Here is a 13,893-nt window from a genome sequence, read left to right as displayed (position 1 = left end):
ACAAAGGGAATGTGGAATGCTGTGTCTTTGAGGGCAGATAAGAGAGGCTGCAAATGATAGCTTGAGAAGAGGATGCCTGAGCCAAGCAAGAATTAGGGGGCTTAAGGAGGGGGGCTTCTTTTTCTTAATTATGGGCATTCAGCGAGTGATTTTTGTGAAGAAGATGGCACATTAACCTTAATTAAGTTTACTTTGCAGTTAATTACACCGAATGACCTTGGGATATATAAGTGTTTGATACACACTTAATATGAGATGGACACGTATAATGCTGATACATGAGTGTGCGCTGCAACAAAGATGCAGAGATTTCTGTGTTTGAATAATGATGTCCAACCAATCTCACTAGAGCCTGGAAATTTTTCAGTCATCTAATGGAATGATATGCACTTCTTCTAAAACTCTCAATACAAATTAATTTAAGCATACTTTATATTAAGGTATACATTTTGGAAGGACACTAGCAGCAAATCTAACAAAAAGATATCACAGCCCAAAGGAAGAACTAACATTTCTTGAACATATACTTGTGTTCTGTGTGCATTAATTTTTTGAGACCTCATAAAAACTTATCTGATATTGTTGGCTACCTGCTCACATTTTCTCCTCTATGGCCTCCCCTCCTCACTGAATTCCAGGTTTGTTCTGTCAATCAGTCCACTCTCCACGTGGCCGTGTGCTTTACTAAGCCACTTAGAGGAATGCCAGTCCCCATGCTGGAGACTGCCTAAGAGATGGGCAGGTGGTACAGGTCTATACAAGACTCTGTCTAGAATTGATGTCTAAAATCATGGCAGCTACCTGTGATGAGGGAGCCTAGCCTAAGGAGAAAGCCAGTGATGGCTGAGCAGGGTTATTCCTGGGTCCTTAATGATCCCATTTAGACACTGTTTGACAATGCAGGAACCACCTCTTGTTAAGTGGGATAATGTTATTTTCCTTCAGATTTAAGCTATTTTACGTTGAGTTTTTGGTACTCTCAGCCAAGATCACTCTAATTGACATAGGTGCGAACTCTCATTATCCGCATATTACAGGTGAAAGGAACTGAGGGTTAAGGAAATTAAGTAATCTATCCAAGATCATACAACTAGTTAAATATCAGAACCAGGATCAAATTCAACCCTGTCTTCTTCCAAAACCGATTGCTTTAGTTTTTGGCTATGCTTCTCCTGCATATATATATTTATTTGAAATATATAACACCAAAGTACTTAAATCAATGTCAAATATTTTGAATAGTTCAGATATATCAAATATATAATTTATAAGAAAGCTACCATCTTCCATCTTTTATATAGGAGTTGGGGAACTTTCTCTGTAAAGGGCCAGATAAGTAAATATTTTAGGCTTTTTAGGCTTTGTGGTCTCTACTTAACTAATTTTAGCTCAAAATCAGCCATAGACAATGTATAAACAAATGAACTTAGCTGTGTTCCAATACAATTTCACTTACAAAAACAGGTTATGGCCCAGATTTGGCCCATGAACCACAGTTTCCTGACCCCTGTTCTTTATGAACTAAATCTGATTTTTGGTTAAGGCTCACCAACTAGGTTGGATAAAAGGGGATGTTACTAGGTGTGTGCAAGAAAGTCACACCAGAAAGAAGAGGAGACAGGGAGTCCCAGTGTGGGAAGGAAAAAGAATCCCCCCCTCCCCCGTGCCAAAACTTAAGGTGTTAAAGAGGGTAATTATGTTTCTGCTTTGTAGTGCTGGTTGGGAAACAGCTTAAGCCAAGATAAAGGGAGGGGAATCTTATGACTTCCACTATTAGAGAAGCAAAATTTGGAGGGTTGCTAGCCTTTTATCTGTACTTTATTTGGAATTTCTGCTAAAAATTCCAAATTGTCTCAGTACTACCTTCAAAACCCACCATTTTCGCTAATACTTAAATTATTGAATGATCCACAAACACTTTAATACATAGCAGCTCTTTCTGCAAATGGAGAGATAAGGGTCGGAAATGAACAGATGATTATAGCTATTTGATTTCAGCTTTAATTGCTTTCCAGCAGGCACAGAGAATGGACCAATTTTCTCAAAACAATATTTGTTCTGAAACATGTCTGAGAGCAAAGTTTTGTCAATAATGCAAGGAGATTTGGGGAAATACGTGATGGGTTTTCCTTCTTTCTCAAATCATTTGCAGTGTGTGTTCCTTTTCTTTCAAAATCATAGCATGAAATCGACTGTGATTTTTTTGCAGAATCTAAAATATTGAGCAATATTTGTCTCCTTTTACCTATTAATACACTGAAAATATAAAAGAGTATATAGAAGACCAAGGTGGAAAGACAGGAAGAGAAAGTTTTCCTCCTGCCCTCTGGCACCCACTGATCTACATTATGTTTCTGTGGATTTGATTATCCTAGACATTTCATATAAATGAAATCATACAGTATAACCTTATGTCTAGTTTCTTTCATTAAGTATTACTCTTTAAGGTTCATCTATACTGTAGCATATATCAGTACTTTATTACTTTTATTGGTGAATAATATTCCATTGTCTGGATATACCACATTTTTTTAATCCATTCATTACTTGATGCTTCCATTTTGGAGCTATGAATAATGCTTCTATGAAATCCATGTACAAGCATGAACATTTGTTTTTCATGAACATTTCTTTTCAGTTGCCTTGGGTATACACCTAGAAGTGGAATTGCTCTTTCATATGATAACTCTGTTTAACATTTTGAGGAATTACCAAACCATTTTTCAAAGCAGCTGCACCATTTTTCTTTCCCACCAGCAGGATATGTCTCCAGTTTTTCCAAATTCTCTCTGCCAGCACTTGTTACTGTTCATTCTAGTGGGAGTGAGGTGGTACTTCAGTGTGGTTTTGATGTCTGTTTCCATAATAACTAATGATGTTGAACTCATATATTTATTGGATATATGTGTATATTCTTTGGAGAAATTTCTAATCAAATGGAAAGTAAAGTTGTCAAGGAGAAAATTCATAAGATGAAATTAATATTTACTAGAAGTCAACACTGCATCAGGCCCTTTCAACTGTTATGAAAATGAATAATTAGTAATATTACAATCATATTTTAAAAATAAAATTTAGAAAAATTAAGAACTGGCTGAAAAGCAGGTGATCATGGTTGAGCCAAGAGTCAAACAAGATCCATAGACCTTTCCTTTGTGCCATGTGCATTCTAACCATCTATCTCTCGTCCACATTTTCACAGATTAGTAAGACAATCATGACTGAATGAGACATGAGTCCCTCTCTTCTCTGGCAAAAGAGAAAAACATAAATAAAAACTTAAGGAAATTAAGAAAATTAAGAAAAGTCTTAATTCTTGAGAGCCGTGCGATAGTAGAGTTGCAGGCTGTGTACTTGTGACATCATCGGGTCTAGTGACTGTTGGGGACATCCTTCGCTTTATTTATCTAGTCTTTTTAGTAGTAAATGGGAAAACTACAAACTGCCCTATGAGGAACATTTTAATATTTGAAATTCTGTAGCCATATCCAGTCTCCAAACAAGTGCTAAGAAGTCAGCAAACTCTGGGTGTTATGAGTACATTTGCCACCCCTGTCCCCTGCCTGGCACTTAGCGTGGACTGGGTACCTGACAGTCACACATGCCTGGCAGTTCCTGGGAGGCAGCTACGTGCCTTATGATCTCTGAACTGAGTTCCTCACTTTCACCCCAGGAACCAGTATGGTACTCGAGAGTCTCATAGGAGGAGCCCAATGATAGCTTGTTAAATAAATAAATGATTTTAATTGTAGAGACACTGTAGAATTAGAGACATTGTAGAATTAGATATGTTGACGCTTAATAAATTATCTGTTGACTTACTTAGCAAAATGTAAATAAGGGAAAGAAGTGCTCGGTGCCCCGCACTGCAAGACCCATTACCATGCATTGTTCCTTTTTCTCATTCAGGTTTCATGGAACCTCATGAATTATACATTTTCATATATTCAATTTATTCAAAATGCCAATAACCAGCAAAGTTTGAATGCAAACCCAGATTTCCAAAGGTACATTACAAACGTGAGATATTTAAGGCTAGGCACACTTAATTCCACATACTGAGGCCAAAGCACAGAGTTCCAGCGTTGCAGAAGGAACCAAGCCTTTTCTCCTTTTGCTTGGGACAAACCCTACACTGTTACTAAGAAGATGAGCAGGGGTGCAGAGGATGAGACTTTTTAAGGGAGTGAAATATAACCTGATTGCATATCCCTGAGACCTGGAGGTTGTCAAAACGATAAATAACTTAGTGACTGAATGAATTCTAGGTTGTCTGGTTTGAACAACTGTGGCATTTTAGGGGTTAACCCTGCATTATTGAGTTCCTATGTTTTGGGGTAGCAATTATTCTGTCTTTTTTCTTTAGCTTTTTTTTTTTTTTAAGTTTGGACATGTTGAAATTCAAGTGCCTTAAGTTTCCAAGGACTCAACTTTTAGTGCATTTCTGCTGACCCTTCATGTCTTCTTGGTCCTAATACTTTGGTTGCACATTTGCATTTCCTCTCCTCATTACTGCGTGTCCTAGGAAATTGTAGCTGTTCCATCTGATTTAGCATTTCTTTATCATCTCTTGTGTGTCTAGCAATATGCTAGCTAAGGTGGGTCTGGAGATGCAAGACAGCTTGAAGCCATAGGCCTGGTACTTGAACAATTGGCACTACACTAGTCTTTTACAGTCCTTTAATATCATTTTCATAATTTTTGTTATCAGCCAGAGTGAGTACTCCCTAAAGTCTCTTTGACAGTTTCTTTGGGAAACTTCCTTTGATTGACTTTTCTCTACACCCAGAATTATAGGCAAGATCCCAAGAGATGGAGGTGGTGGCAGGGTAGGGGCCAAGATTGAGGGCATTATGCTAAGTGAAATAAGTCAGACTGAGAAAGACAAATACTGTATGATATCACTTTTATGTGGAATCCAAAAAAGCCAAACTTAAAGAAACACAGAGTAGAATGGTGGTTGTAATCTCCATCTCTGGAAGGATCCCAATTAAGCGCACAGAAGTAACAACATGTTTTCTATGCAAAGGCAACATTAAGGTAAGTCTAGTTCCCACCTGAAGCCACTCTCCAAGCCCTTCTTACACGGAAGGGAATGTGGAGCATCAAGCCACTGCCGCCCTCTCTTTGAACTCTTACATTTTCTCTTTCTGCTTCTGCCGTGACACGACATAGCAAATGCATAAGCAGGGATTCAGCCTAGGCCTGCAGTGCCCATGTAGCTGCAGTGCCCATGCCTTCTTCATGACCCATACAGAGGAGGAAGTGCTTGGATTTCTGAACACTAACAAAGAGGATCCAAATAAGATCTAGGGCTATTAGGGGGAAAAAGAAGCTTTTAAATAAGTAAAGTGAGTGATGTTCATTTCTATGAAGGAATTTGGAGAATCATGTCAATGTTTAGACATGATTTCAAAGCCATAATAGCATGAAAAGAAAATGTGAGAGTAAAAGAAGCCCCCAGTGTCAAGCACTGTCTTTATTTTAGTTTTTGTACCCACCTATTTTCTCCCAGTACCTATCTGACAGTTTCAGTATGTGTTCAAACAATGGGTGTGGGGTGGATGGGTGAGAAGATGAATGGTTTCCCGAAAAATATCGCTTCCTAATTGTTCTTGCATTGACTCATAATAAAGTGACTAACAGCATTTGGCAAGGAGATACTTGACTACACATACCTTGAAAGAGTCCGGGACTCAGAACAGGTGGAGCTACAGAGGGCTGAAGGACATTCACTGTGGAGCTTGGGCTTCTCTGGGTTTTATTTCTGCCTTTCTATTTATTAGCTGTGAAATCCTAAGCATATTGCATGATCCCCTGTGCTTCAGTTTCTCTTCTGAAAAATATTTATATCTGATTAATAGGTTTATTCCAAGCATTATTATCACATGTTGACCTCCAAGTTCTGTGTTATCCTAAGATTGTCTGGTTTCAGCTGTTACAACTAAAAGAGCTAAAGACAAGTTTAGACTACGAGAAGGTATGATATATAGCAGGGTACTTCAGTAGTTGTATTGGCTGTTAAAGTATTGCAGTGATTTTATTCTAGTTGGTAAATAGCTGCTGCTCACATCCCCCTGAATAAATTCTCTCCATGACATCCAGGATGTCCTGCACCAGGACTCCTAAACTTCCTCAGTATTAATCCAGAAACCATAGAGTTAAGATCTGGCTCCACTAGGTTACCTCTAGGACCCTGCTCTAGCTATGAACTGATTTATTCTGATTAGACTTGTCATTTCCATACTGCTTATTAAATATTTTAAATATCACCTCTGTGCATACTTGACAGGCAAGAAATTTGAAACTAGGAGAAAGTTCGTAAGTAAACAAACATGTTTATCAAGGAACAAACTGCTTATTTTTCACCTGAAACCAATGAACGTTAAAAAACCCTGATTATTAGCAATCAGCCTCAGGTGCATTCACATAGGCAGAGATATGTTTTTCATCATTTAGCTCCAAAAATATTATTATGATATGGAGTTACAAGGTGGTGTTTACCTTATCATGCTTAAGGTATGTGTGTGCCTGTGATGTTGGTGTGATAATCACTCATGTAACCATTATAATACTTATTCACTCTGAAAGCATGCATTAATCATCTACTATCTGTCAGGCCCTGGGATAAATGGTAAGGATTTAGAGATGAGCTTGCCAGGTCCACAGGAACTCAGAGTCTGGTTTGGGAACAGGGTGGAGAGTAGACATGTAAACATTTAAATTGCAATTCAGAATGATTATCCCTGTATTAGAAGGAGGAATGAAGTGTTATTGGAATTTCAAATACTTGTATCCTGAGGATCTGGAGAAGGCTTCAGTAGGAGCTCTCATTTCACATAGGTTTTAAACAGTGAGAAACGTTTTGCCAGGCAGAGACCTATTGACTGTATAGGTCAAAGGAATAGGATATATAAAGTCACAAAGTCATAAAAGGCCTGATCTGTTCCAGTGTTATTGGAGCCCAAGAAACGTGAGAAGAACGCGGGAAAGTGAAGTCCCAGGAAGGCTTTTGAGTTTGGCTTGTGTGGTGATTTGCAGGATTGAGAAGTGTTTGTTAATCTCGTAGGAGGACACGAGGGAATTTTAGGCAGCTGGGGGGTGCTCTCAAGGTGGGCGTGTCACCTGTTGACTGCAGAAAACTCGCTGGAGCACAGGGAGGGCGGACGGGAGGCTCTTGCTACACATGCAAGGGTGTCTCACCCAGTGTATGTCACATAAAGGTGCTTCAGGGCAATAAATATATCACAGAGAATGAATATATCCCAATCTGAAAAGCATTCGTACATGGAAAATCAAAAATCAGAGGGTTGTTTAGGGAGCAAGCGTGGGAAACAGAGCTGGCTAATTGAGGTCTAAATTGGCGTCTCATTTAAATTCCCTGCTGCACCTGACTTGGAAGAGAGGCTCAGACCAGAAGTCAGTTAGCAGAGGTTCTGTGCTGGAGAAGCTCAAAAGGCCTCTCCGCTCTAACCTCAACGTTCTCCTTTTTGGAGGCCAAGACTGGCTAATCACCTACAGAGTCATGTTCTTTCTTGGGCTGACGGTACTGGAATTTCTCTGTACATCCTGATGCACCCATGTAAGTAAAGGAATATCTGAAAAAGCAGGAAATGGTCCTGCTGGCAGCCAGACTGAGATGTTTCCAAGTGAGCAAACGTGATATTCCACCAAGCTACTCTGTGACTCTGTTTGGAACCAGACAGACAAAACGCCGCTCTGCAAAGTGTCTAAGAATCCCCGTCTTCTGACCAATGTGAGTAAGTGACTGCTGTTTCTGTCCTCTTAAAGTCCTCTTATGTCCTGGATTTTTAAGCTATGCATTCACAGTAACGTGCCCCTGCTTTTTCTTAAAGGTTAACTCAGCCTATGGGGTAGTCACCTCACAGTTCAAACTCCCTAGCCAGGCTGTTTTATTAGAAGGAATTAAGTCTCTATGGGGATTTTTTTTTTTCCCGGTACGCGGGCCTCTCACTGTCGTGGCCTCTCCCGTTGCGGAGCACAGGCTCCAGACGCGCAGGCCCAGCGTCCATGGCTCACGGGCCCAGCCGCTCCGCGGCATAGTGGCATCTTCCCGGACCGGGGCACAAACCCGTGTCCCCTGCATCGGCAGGCGGACTCTCAACCACTGCGCCACCAGGGAAACCCCTCTATGGGGCTTTTGAACATCTCATCTCTAAGGAAAATTTTTTAATTCAGGGTTGGTGTGGAGATATTCTCTGCTTGAAAGAATGAAAGACAAAGAAAGGAAAACGAAGGGAGTAGTACCTTGACCTAAATGAGGGAAGTGCCCATGAGAAGAGCCCCTGTGCTTGGTGGTACAACCCAAGGGATTTTGTAGAGAATAACTAATGGGAGTTTATTTTTTGCTTTATGTTTCGCCATCTCACAGTATGTGCTCTGGATGAAATCTGTAGATTACTGTGAGAGTGTGTGGGGTGTTCAGGGTGCCCCTCTTCAGAGAGGAGCATGTGCAAAGGCTTTAGGGGATGTGGAATGGGCCATTTGAACAGCTGTAGCCAATGCACTGAAAATGGGGGGTGGGGTGGGACAGGTATTATGTATGAGATGAGGACAGAGGCAGGGGCTTGGAAGGATTTTGATTCTCTTCATAAGAGGCAGGGATATAGCCACTAAGCAGTTTTCCAGAAGGAAATGAACCCTCATTATGTGTAGTGTACACACTGTGCAAACAGATTTTAATGTGGATAATTCATTTTAGCCTGGCAAGCACGCATGTAGGCAGGCCTATGATGAGTATTCCAGGTGAGTTAAGATGGAAAGAAGTGGTAGATTTCAGAGATAGGTAGGAAGTAGAGTCACCCACTGATATCTCGTGATTCATGTGGAGGGTAAGAAGGATGGCTTCTGGGCTTCTGGCCTGCACAAGGGAATCAGTAGTGTGACATTTGCTGCAATTGAGAATCCTAAAGGAAGAATAGGTTTGTGGAGAAAGAGTAAGAGTTTTCTACCGGTTAATTTTTAGGTGCCTTTGGGATAACCATCAGGAAGAGAGAGGTAGGCAGATTGAGCTCAGGAAAACCTGCAGGTAGGCAGATTGAGCTCAGGTGTAACTTTGAGAGCTATTGGCATGGAGATGGTATCAGGCTCACCCAAGGCAGCTGGTTCTCAGAGTTCAGCGTGTCTGAGAATTACCTGGAGAGCTTGTTAAAGCACCATCCCTCCCCTCGCCTCCAGAGTTTCTGATGCAGCAGATCTGGGGAGGGGCTCATGAATTATCATTGCTCATGTACTCCCAGGTAATACTGATACTGCTGGTCTGAGGACCACACCTATAGGAGCACTAGCCTAGGGAATAAGTAAAAGTGGAAAAAAAAAAAAAGGTCTACGGGAAGCGGTCTAGTGGAACAAGTCAGACTTGCATTGGTTCGAGTCCAGAAGCTGCCAATTCAGAGCCATGTGACCTAGGGCCAATGACATAAATCTCTAAGAATAAATTGTCTCTATTTGTAAAGTAAGGATAGTAAATAGTAGCATAAATTCATAGTGTTATTTTAAGACCAAAAAACAGCTAAAGGAAAATGCTTACAGCCCCACTGAGTATATGTTAGGAATTATTTAAAGACTGGCCCTTAAGTAATTTGGCTTTTAAATAGAAATTAGATGAGACAGGTGACAAAAACCAAAAAGAAAGGGGAAAATCAATGTTATGTGACAGTGGGAGCCAGTGAAAGGCTTCTTATGAAGATGGGCTTGACTAAGAGTATTAGATGCTTCTGAGAGTTCAAACAAGATGAGAAAAAAGAAACATTTCAGGGCTTCCCTGGTGGCGCGGTGGTTGAGAGTCCGCCTGCTGATGCAGGGGACACGGGTTCGTGCCCCGGCCCGGGAAGATCCCACATGCCACGGAGCGGCTGGGCCCGTGAGCCATGGCCACTGAGCCTGCGTGTCCGGAGCCTGTGCTCCGCAACGGGAGAGGCCACAACAGTGAGAGGCCCGTGTATCGCAAAAAAAAAAAAAAAAAAAAAAAAAAAAAAGAAACATTTCAACATCCATTGAATTTAGAGATTGCTAGTGATGTAGACTGGGCCATTTCAGTAGAGTGATGTGGGGAGCAGAGTTGATGTTCCAGTGACAGTAGCTGGTATTTTAACTGTTGTCACTGAAAGCAGTTTATATAGGTATGTGTATGTGCGCAGGCAGAAAGAAATATATTCAGCTTTAGGATAACTCTGCAGTTCCCCAATAAGTGCACTTCCATTGAACAAGCTATGTCCCATGCAGGTTTACTTAAGCTGGTGCAGTTTTTAAAAGTATGATTTCAAACCGGGGGCTTCCCTGGTGGCGCAGTGGTTAAGAATCCGCCTGCCAATGCAGGGGACACGGGTTCGAGCCCTGGTCCGGGAAGATCCCACATGACGTGGAGCAACTAAGCCCGTGCACCACAACTATTGAGCCTGCGCTCTAGAGCCCGCGAGACACAACTACTGAGCCTGTGTGCCACAGCTACTGAAGCCCGTGCTCCTAGAGCCTGTGCTCTGCAACAAGAGAAGCCACCGCAATGAGAAGCCTGTGTACCGCAACAAAGAGTAGCCCGCACTCGCCAAAACTAGAGAAAGCCCACATGCAGCCAATGCAGCCAAAAAAAAAAAAAAAAAAAAAATTTCAAAAGGCAAGGTGGCCCAGGTATGTCACACAAGCTTGATAAGGGTCCTTTCTACATTTGCTGCAAGAATTGATGGCTCTGGGATACCTCAGGAACTGTCAGTTCTCACAGCAGTCCCATGACTAAATTGAACTTTTAAATTCCTTGCCCAGCACTCCCCCTTTCTCCCACGCCAGCAAAGTGAACAATTGTCTGATCTTTGGCAGTGGGGAGAAAGCTATCTCTGCTTTTTGCCAGCTGAGAAATGTTTTTTCCCTTTCAAACACCACTGCATTCTTCTTGCAATTTTCCTTGACCATTAAATATTTTATAACTCAGTATTATGTCAGTGCACCTTCCTGGGTGCCTGATAAATGGCATATTCTACAGGGGATTTTAAGGTATAGAAGCAGGTTTCATTTACACAGCACTCCACCCAGGGAAGACCCTGCTGGAGTCGACAACCTTGTTTATTTATTTGTTTGCTTAAAACAACACAAATTTATTAGCTTAACACAAATTTATTATTTTTTTAGAATTTTTTAAATTAGAGTATAATTGCTTCACAGTACTCTGTTAGTTTCTGTTGCACAGCAAAGCAAATCAGCCATACGCATACATATGTCCCCATATCCCCTACCTCTTGAGCCTCCCTCCCATCCTCCCTATCCCACCTCCCTAGGTCACTGCAAAGCACCGAGCTGATCTCCCTGTGCTATGCTGCTGCTTCCCACCAGCCAACTATTTTACATACGGCAGTGTATATATGTTGATGCTACTCTCATTTCGCCCTCCCACCCCATGTCCTCAAGTCCATTCTCTATGTCTACCTCTTTATTTCTGCCCTGCAACTAGGTTCATCAGTACCTTTTTTTTTTTTTAGATTCCATATATATGCGTTAGCATACAGTATATGTTTTTTTCTTTCTGACGTACTTCACGCTGTAAGACAGACTCTAGGTCCATCCACCTCACTACAAATAAGTCAATTTCATTTCTTTTTATGGCTGAGTAATATTCCATTGTATATATGTGCCACATCTTCTTTATCCATTCATCTGTCGATGGACACTCAGGTTGCTTCCATGTCCTGGCTGTTGTAAATAGTGCTGCAGTGAACATTGTGGAGCATGTCTCTTTTTGAATTATGGTTTTCTCAGGGTATATGCCCAGTAGTGGGAATGCTGGGTCGTATGGTAGTTCTATTTTTAGTTTTTTTAAGGAAACTCCGTACTGTTTTCCATAGTGGCTATATCAATTTACATTCCCACCAACAGTGCAGGAAGGTTCCGTTTTCACTGCACCCTTTCCAGCATTTATTGTTTCTAGATTTTTTGATAATGGCTATTCTGACGTGTGTGAGGTGATACGTCATTGTAGTTTTGATTGGCATTTCTCTAATAATAAGTGATGTTGAGCATCTTTTCATGTGCCTCTTGGCCATCTGTATGTCTTCCTTGGTGAAATGTCTATTTAGGTCTTCCACCCATTTTTTTTACCTGGATTATTTGTTTTTTTGATATTGAGCTCCATGAGCTGTTTGTGTATTTTGGAGATTAATCCTTTGTTGTTTCATTTGCAAATGTTTTCTCCCATTCTGAGGGTTGTGTTTCCATCTTGTTTGTGGTTTCCTTTGCTGTGCAAAAGCTTTGAAGTTTAATTAAGTCCCATTTGTTTATTGTTGTTTATATTTTTGTTACTCAAGGAGGTGGTTCAAAAAAGATCGTTCTGTGGTTATGTCAAAGAGTGTTTTTCCTGTATTTTCCTCTAAGAGTTTTATAGTGTCTGGTCTTACAATTAAGTCTTTAATCCATTTAGAGTTTATTTTTGTGTATGATGTTATGTGGTGTTCTAATTTCATTCTTTTACATGTAGCTATCCAGTTTTCCCAGCACCACTTATTGAAGAGGCTGTCTTTTCTCCACTGTATGTTCTTGCCTCCTTTTTTGTAAATTAGGTGCCCATATGTGCGTGGGTTTATCTCTGGGTATTCTATCCTGTACCATTGACCTATATTTCTGTTTTTGTGCTAGTACCATACTGTCTTGATTACTGTAGCATTGTGGTATAGTTTGAAGTTGGGGAACCTGATTTCTCCAACTCCATTTTTCTTTCTCAAGATAGCTTTGGCTATTCGGGTTTTTTTGTGTTTCCATACAAATTGTAAGACTTTTTGTTCTAATTCTGTGAAGAATGCCATTGGTAGTTTGATAGGGATTTCATTGAATCTGTAGATTGCTTTGGGTAGTATAGTCATTTTCACAATATTGATTCTTCCAATCCAAGAACATGGTATATTTCTCCACCTGTTTATGTCATCTTTGATTTTTTCAACAGTGTTTTATAGTTTTTCTGAGTACAAGTCTTTCACCTCCTTAGGTTTATTCCTAGATATTTTATTCTTTTTGTTGCCTTGGTAAACGGGAGTGTTTCATTAATTTCTCTTTCTGATTTTTTGTTGTTGGTGTATAGGAATGCAAGAGATTTCTGTGCATTAATTTTGTATCCTGCAACCTTATCAAATTCATTGATTAGTTCTAGCAGTTTTCTGGTTGCATCTTTAGGATTTTCTTAGTATCATGTCATTGGCAAACAGTGACAGTTTTACTTCTTCTTTTCCAATTTGTATTCCCTGTTATTTATTTTCTTCTCTGATTGCCGTGGCTAGGACTTCCAAAACTATGTTGAATAATAGTGGTGAAATTGGACATCCTTGTCTTGTTTTTGATCTTAGTGCAAATGCTTTCAGTTTTTCACCATTGATATGATACTTACTGTTTTTCACATATGGCCTTTATTATGTTGAGGTATGTTCCCTCTATGCCCATTTTCTGGAGAGTTTTTATCATAAATGGGGGTTGAATTTTGTCAGAAGCTTTTTCTGCATCTATTGAGATGATCATATGGTTTTTATTCCTTCATTTGTTAATGTAGTGTATCACATTGATTGATTTGCATATATTGAAGTATCCTTGCATCACTGGGATAAATCCCACTTGATCATGGGATCTGATCCTTTTAATGTGCTGTTGGATTCTGTTTGCTAGTATTTTGTTTAGGATTTTTGAATCTATGTTCATCAGTGATATCTGTCTATAATTTTCTTTTTTATGATGTCTTTTTCTGGTTTTGGTATCAGGGTGATGGTGGCTTTGTAGAATGAACTTGGGAGTGTTTCTCCCTCTGCAATATTTTGGAAGAGTTTGAGAAGGATCTGTGCTAGCTCTTCTCTAAATGTTTGATAGAATTCACCTGTGAAGCCATCTGGTCCTTGACTTCTGTTCGTT

The 13,893-nt window shown here is 40.3% G+C and overlaps 1 protein-coding gene across 4 annotated transcripts in view; it reads left to right on the top strand.

The window, feature by feature from the left end:
- The window catches only part of NRG3 (neuregulin 3), a 1,101,798-nt gene that overhangs the window by 461,415 nt on the left and 626,490 nt on the right, over positions 1–13,893 (top strand). The window lies entirely within an intron of this gene.

This window comes from Mesoplodon densirostris, chromosome 1 (assembly GCF_025265405.1).
Source record: "Mesoplodon densirostris isolate mMesDen1 chromosome 1, mMesDen1 primary haplotype, whole genome shotgun sequence".
Taxonomy (NCBI): domain Eukaryota; kingdom Metazoa; phylum Chordata; class Mammalia; order Artiodactyla; family Ziphiidae; genus Mesoplodon; species Mesoplodon densirostris.
The sequence above is the reverse complement of the archived record's forward strand: the minus strand, read 5'-3'. Positions and strand labels throughout refer to the sequence as shown.